Source organism: Oncorhynchus keta, chromosome 35, assembly GCF_023373465.1.
Source record: "Oncorhynchus keta strain PuntledgeMale-10-30-2019 chromosome 35, Oket_V2, whole genome shotgun sequence".
NCBI classification, from domain to species: Eukaryota; Metazoa; Chordata; class Actinopteri; order Salmoniformes; family Salmonidae; genus Oncorhynchus; species Oncorhynchus keta.
In genome coordinates this window covers 33,012,088-33,019,836 of record NC_068455.1, presented here as the reverse complement: position 1 = coordinate 33,019,836, position 7,749 = coordinate 33,012,088, and positions in this window count along the sequence as shown.

The following is a 7,749-nucleotide window of genomic DNA, read 5'->3' as shown; positions in this document are numbered from 1 at the left end:
GCCGCTTCCTGTGTGAGGCAGGGTCGTACTCTGCGGATGTTGTAGAGCATGAACCTACAGGAACGGGACACCGCCTTGATGTTAGTTGAGAACGACAGGGTGTTGTCCAGGATCACGCCAAGGTTCTTAGCGCTCTGGGAGGAGGACACAATGGAGTTGTCAACCGTGATGGCGAGATCATGGAACGGGCAGTCCTTCCCCGGGAGGAAGAGGAGCTCCGTCTTGCTGAGGTTCAGCTTGAGGTGGTGATCCGTCATCCACACTGATATGTCTGCCAGACATGCAGAGATGCGATTCGCCACCTGGTCATCAGAAGGGGGAAAGGAGAAGATTAATTGTGTGTCGTCTGCATAGCAATTATAGGAGAGACCATGTGAGGTTATGACAGAGCCAAGTGACTTGGTGTATAGCGAGAATAAGAGAGGGCCTAGAACAGAGCCCTGGGGGACACCAGTGGTGAGAGCGCGTGGTGAGGAGACAGATTCTCGCCACGCCACCTGGTAGGAGCGACCTGTCAGGTAGGACGCAATCCAAGCGTGGGCCGCGCCGGAGATGCCCAACTCGGAGAGGGTGGAGAGGAGGATCTGATGGTTCACAGTATCGAAGGCAGCCGATAGGTCTAGAAGGATGAGAGCAGAGGAGAGAGAGTTAGCTTTAGCAGTGCGGAGCGCCTCCGTGATACAGAGAAGAGCAGTCTCAGTTGAATGACTAGTCTTGAAACCTGACTGATGACATTAGAAGCTTCCTCCCTAAGTTTGTTTTATTCACTGCTTTAGCACACTCTGCCAACCCGGATGTTCTAGTCGTGTCTGAATGCTGGCATAGGAAGACCACCAAAAATTCTGAAATCTCCATCCCTAACTACAACATTTTCAGACAAGATAGAATGGCCAAAGGGGGCAGTGTTGCAATCTACTGCAAAGATAGCCTGCAGAGTTCTATCCTACTATCCAGGTCTGTACCCAAACAATTTGAACTTCTACTTTTAAAAATCCACCTCCCTAAAAACAAGTCTCTCAACGTTGCCGCCTGCTATAGACCACCCTCTGCCCCCAGCTGTGCTCTGGACACCATATGTGAACTGATTGCCCCCCATCTATCTTCAGCGCTCGTGCTGCTAGGTAACCTAAACTGGAACATGCTTAGCACCCCAGCCATCCTACAATCTAAGCTTGATGCCCTCAATCTCACACAAATTATGAATGAACCTACCAGGTATCACCCCAAAGCCTTAAACATGGGCACCCACATAGATATCATCCTAACCAACTTGCCCTCTAAATACAAACAACTACCTCTCCCCCTACTATATTTATTTATTTTGCTCCTTTGCACCCCATTATTTATCTTTACTTTGCGCATTCTTCCACTGCAAATCTACTATTCCAGTGTTTTACTTGCTATATTGTATTTACTTCGCCACCATGGCCTTTTTTTGCCTTTACCTCCCTTATCTCACCTCATTTGCTCACATTGTATATAGACTTATATTTCTACTGTATTATTGACTGTATGTTTGTTTTACTCCATGTGTAACTCTGTGTTGTTGTATGTGTCGAACTGCTTTGCTTTATCTTGGCCAGGTCGCAATTGTAAATGAGAACTTGTTTTCAACTTGCCTACCTGGTTAAATTAAGGTGAAATAAAAAATTAAAAATAAATAAACACTCAATGCCTGAAGTAAATGCCATTATCAGTGTGCCCTCTGCTGTGAAGCAGACAAAACTAACATTACAATTAATATTTGATTATGGCATGTTGCCTTTGGTCATATTCTTTCTTCCGCAGGAAGTGCAAGAGGTATTTCCAAATATAGCTATCCTCTGCAGGGACAAGGGCGCATATATGCTGCTGGTAGTGTCTCACACATATAATTCATGATGGACCTATTTAACTGACGATCATCGTCACTCATTGTCACTTCATCAAGTTCTGCACGCAATGCATATGCATAGTCATTATAATATGTCCTTCATTGTAGTGCCTATCGTGCCTGTGTAACAGTACTCTTCTTGCGTTGTGTACAATCAATCATCGTTATGAACTCCAGCTTTTAGCACCAGTCATGGAGATGTATTCTGATAGAAACAACACAAAATTTCACGTCATGCAATGCACGTCTCACCATCCAACTCTGCACTCACGCATGCTGGTTTGGTGCTTGTTCACTGGGCAACGTAGCTACCAAAATAATACAATAATTACTATAAAACATAATATTAACAATGTACTTGATAGAAACAGCACACAATTGCCCGTCGTGCAATGCATGGCTCACTATCAACTCTGCACTCACACACTGTACAAAATATACCGTAACGACCCTGGGTTTGTACGCGCGGATGTCGCTTGAGCATGATTTTGGGGCGGATGTCGCTTGAGCATGATTTCGGGGCACAGTCGATAGCGCGCTGACTTCAGGCTAGAAGGTCGAGGGTTTGAGGCATGCTCCCTGCTTGTTTCATTACAATATGAATGTAATGAAACAGACACAACAAGTTGCTAGCTAGCTTTAGATGAAATTCTCGACAACAACTATGTACAAAAAAACTGCATCTTGTGTATGATGTTCTAATAACATTTACAAAATTGTACGTTCAAACCATCACTTGGGAGTATAAAAATCACTTTTGAGGTACAGTGCTAACTGAAACATCCTCCCTCGTAAGTAAGCCACGCAAACCAGCCAATAAGATGCCATGTTGAGTTGGTGAAGGCAAGACAAAACTAAAACCAAAAACCCATAGGCTTAACAATAACGTGGCAACATAACCCTCTAACACTTGCACAAATCAATATAATAACATGTTATTATCATTTGTACAGGATAAACGTGGTGTAGGCTTCACAGTTCAATTAAATTCTTAGGCAATTTTATTCACTCATCGGGCTATGTCAATTTTATCATGTCATGGTGATCTACGCTCTCCCATAGGATAACCCTTTGGTTCCAGGTAGAACCCTCTGTGGAAAGGGTTCTACTTGGAACTTAAAGGGCTCTATCTGGAACCAAAAATATTTCTTCAAAGGGTTCTTCTATGGGGCCAGCCGAAGAACAATTTTAGGTTAATCTAGATGGCACTTGATCTAGTCTAGTGCATGTGATGTAAGGCATTGTGCAATGACAGTCACGACAGATTTCTCTCCATGTTTTAATTATAGCTATATCCCCACCAAACCGTTTGACCTTATATAAATACATGAGCAAAAAATACAAAAATTGTAGAAATGAATAAGATATACGACCTCATCAGTTCTACCAGCTAATGTGAGATTTTTAGATGACAACATTTGAGGACACAATTTAACCTCTTGAAACTAGGGGGCACTATTTTTTGGGGGGGAAAAATAACGTTCCCAAAGTAAACCGCCTATTTCTCAGGACCATATGCTAGAATATGCATATAATTGACAGCTTAGGATAGACAACACTCTAAAGTTTCCAAAACTGTAAAAAAATTGTCTGTGAGTATAACAGAACTGATATTGCAGGCGAAATCCTGAGAAAAATCCAATCGGGAAGTGACTCTTATTTTGAAACCCCTGTCTTTCTATGTATCCCTATTGCCCATTGAAAGGGATATCAACCAGATTCCTTTTTCTGTGGCTTCCCTAATGTGTCTACAGCCTTTAGACGTAGTTTCAGGCCTTTATTTTGAAGAATGAGTGCAAACGACTACATTGCGTAAGTGGCCAGCTGAGGGCTCTCAGAGTGATTCTTACGTAAAAGACAGGTAGTCATTTTTCCTCTCGCTCCTACTGAAAAGCCAATTGTCCCGGTTGATATATTATCGAATAGATATTTGAAAAACACCTTGAGGATTGATTATTAAAAACGTTTGCCATGTTTCTGTCGATATTATGGACATAATTTTGAATTTTGTTTCGGCGTTGTCATGACCGGATTTCTCAACATAAGGTGACCAACAAAAGGAGGTATTTTGGGTATAAAAATAATCTTTATGGAACAAAAGGAACATTTGCTGTCTAACTGGGAGTCTCGTCAGTGAAAACATCCGAAGATCATCAAAGGTAAACGGTTAATTTGATTGCTTTTCTGATTTTCTTGACCAAGCTTCCTGCTGCTAGCTGGACATAATGCTATGCTAGGCTATCGATAAACTTACACAAATGCTTGTCTTGCTTTGGCTGTAAATCATAATTTCAAAATCTGAGATGACAGGGTGATTAACAAAAGGCTAAGCTGTGTTTCACTATATTTCACTTGTGATTTCATGAATATGAATATTTTCTAGTATTTTTTTTTTACCGTTGCGCTATGCTAATTAGTGTAGTTGATGACAATTCTCCCAGATCCGGGATGGATAGTTCCAAGTTAAGGGCCTATGTATTTTTTTTTTTACAATATTCACCTACAATCTAACCACAAAGCTGGCCATCTTTTCCCCTTTATTTCTGGCTGCCCTGGCATTTCACATTGACATTTTAGTAATTTAGTAGACGCTCTTATCCAGTGACTTACAGTTAGCGCATTAATCTTAAAATCGCTAGCTGGGACAACTACATATCAGTCATAGTAAGTGCATTTTCCTCAAAGTAGCTATCAGCAGTCAGTGACAGTAAGGTGGATAAAAAAAGTTAAAGTTTGTTTATGTCATGTACACATTTTTTTAATTATTTTTTAAATTTTTTATTTCACCTTTATTTAACCAGGTAGGCTAGTTGAGAACAAGTTCTCATTTACAACTGCGACCTGGCCACGATAAAACATAGCAGTGTGAGCAGACAACAACACAGAGTTACACATGGAGTAAACAATAAACAAGTCAATAGCACAGTAGCAAAATAAAAAAAGAGTTTATATACATTGTGTGCAAAAGGCATGAGGAGGTTGGCAAATAATTACAATTTAGCAGATTAACACCGGAGTGAAATGATCAAATGGTCATGTGCAGGTAGAGATACCGGTGTGCAAAAGAGCAGAAAAGTAAATAAATATAAACAGTATGGGGATGAGGTAGGTAAATTGGGTGGGCTATTTACCGATGGACTATGTACAGCTGCAGCGATCGGTTAGCTGCTCAGATAGCAGATGTTTAAAGTTGGCGAGGGAGATAAAAGTCTCCAACTTCAGCGATTTTTGCAATTTGTTCCAGTCACAGGCAGCAGAGAACTGGAAGGAAAGGCGGCCAAATTAGGTGTTGGCTTTCGGGATGGTCAGTGAGATACACCTGCTGGAGCGCGTGCTACGGGTGGGTGTTGCCATTGTGACCAGTGAACTGAGATAAGGCGGAGCTTTACCTAGCATGGACTTGTAGATGACCTGGAGCCAGTGGGTCTGGCGACGAATATGTAGTGAGGACCAGCCAACTAGAGCATACAGGTCGCAGTGGTGGGTGGTATAAGGTGCTTTAGTAACAAAACGGATGGCACTGTGATAAACTGCATCCAGTTTGCTGAGTAGAGTATTGGAAGTTATTTTGTAGATGACATCGCCGATGTCGCCGAGGATCGGTAGGATAGTCAGTTTTACTAGGGTAAGTTTGGCGGCGTGAGTGAAGGAGGCTTTGTTGCGGAATAGAAAGCCGACTCTCGATTTGATTTTAGATTGGAGATGTTTGATATGTTTGATATGAGTCTGGAAGGAGAGTTTACAGTCTAGCCAGACACCTAGCTACTTATAGATGTCCACATATTCGAGGTCGGCACCATCCAGGGTGGTGATGCTAGTCGGGCGTGCGGGTGCAGGCAGCGAAAGGTTGAAAAGCATGCATTTGGTTTTACTAACGTTTAAGAGCAGTTGGAGGCCACGGAAGGAGTGTTGTATGGCATTGAAGCTCGTTTGGAGGTTAGATAGCACAGTGTCCAAGGAAGGGCCAGAAGTATACAGAATGGTGTCGTCTGCGTAGAGGTGGATCAGGGAATCGCCCGCAGCAAGAGCAACATCATTGATATATACAGAGAAAAGAGTCGACCCGGGAATTGAACCCTGTGGCACCACCATGGAGACTGCCAGAGGACCGGACAACATGCCCTCCAATTTGACACACTGAACTCTGTCTGCAAAGTAGTAGGTGAACCAGGCAAGGCAGTCTGAGCGTGGCTCAGGTGCACCCGTGACCAGCTCGGAAACCAGATTGCACAGCGGAGAAGGTACGGTGGGATTCGAGATGGTCAATGATCTGTTTGTTGACTAGGCTTTCGAAGACCTTAGATAGGCATGGCAGGATGGATATACAGTGCCTTGCGAAAGTATTCGGCCCCCTTGAACTTTGCGACCTTTTGCCACATTTCAGGCTTCAAACATAAAGATATAAAACTGTATTTTTTTGTGAAGAATCAACAAGTGGGACACAATCATGAAGTGGAATGACATTTATTGGATATTTCAAACTTTTTTACCAAATCAAAAACTGAAAAATTGGGCGTGCAAAATTATTCAGCCCCTTTACTTTCAATGCAGCAAACTCTCTCCAGAAGTTCAGTGAGGATCTCTGAATGATCCAATGTTGACCTAAATGACTAATGATGATAAATACAATCCACCTGTGTGTAATCAAGTCTCCGTATAAATGCACCTGCACTGTGATAGTCTCAGAGGTCTGTTAAAAGCGCAGAGAGCATCATGAAGAACAAGGAACACGCCAGGCAGGTCCGAGATACTGTTGTGAAGAAGTTTAAAGCCGGATTTGGATACAAAAAGATTTCCCAAGCTTTAAACATCCCAAGGAGCACTGTGCAAGTGATAATATTGAAATGGAAGGAGTATCAGACCACTGCAAATCTACCAAGACCTGGCCGTCCCTCTAAACTTTCAGCTCATACAAGGAGAAGACTGATCAGAGATGCAGCCAAGAGGCCCATGATCACTCTGGATGAACTGCAGAGATCTACAGCTGAGGTGGGAGACTCTCTCCATAGGACAACAATCAGTCGTATATTGCACAAATCTGGCCTTTATGGAAGAGTGGCAAGAAGAAAGCCATTTCTTAAAGATATCCATAAAAAGTGTTGATTAAAGTTTGCCACAAGCCACCTGGGAGACACACCAAACATGTGGAAGAAGGTGCTCTGGTCAGATGAAACCAAAATTGAACTTTTTGGCAAAAATGCAAAACGTTATGTTTGGCGTAAAAGCAACACAGTTCATCACCTTGAACACACCATCCCCACTGTCAAACATGGTGGTGGCAGCATCATGGTTTGGGCCTGCTTTTCTTCAGCAGGGACAGGGAAGATGGTTAAAATTGATGGGAAGATGGATGGAGCCAAATACAGGACCATTCTGGAAGAAAACCTGATGGAGTCTGCAAAAGACCTGAGACTGGGACGGAGATTTGTCTTCCAACAAGACAATGATCCAAAACATTAAGAAAAATCTACAATGGAATGGTTAAAAAATAAACATATCCAGGTGTTAGAATGGCCAAGTCAAAGTCCAGACCTGAATCCAATCGAGAATCTGTGGAAAGAACTGAAAACTGCTGTTCACAAATGCTCTCCATCCAACCTCACTGAGCTCGAGCTGTTTTGCAAGGAGGAATGGGAAAAAAATTCAGTCTCTCGATGTGCAAAACTGATAGAGACATACCCCAAGCGACGTACAGCTGTAATCGCAGCAAAAGGTGGCGCTACAAAGTATTAACTTAAGGGGGCTGAATAATTTTGCACACCCAATTTTTCAGTTTTCCATTTGTTAAAAAAGTTTGAAATATCCAATAAATGTCTTTCCACTTCATGATTGTGTCTCACTTGTTGTTTCTTCACAAAAAATACAGTTTTATATCT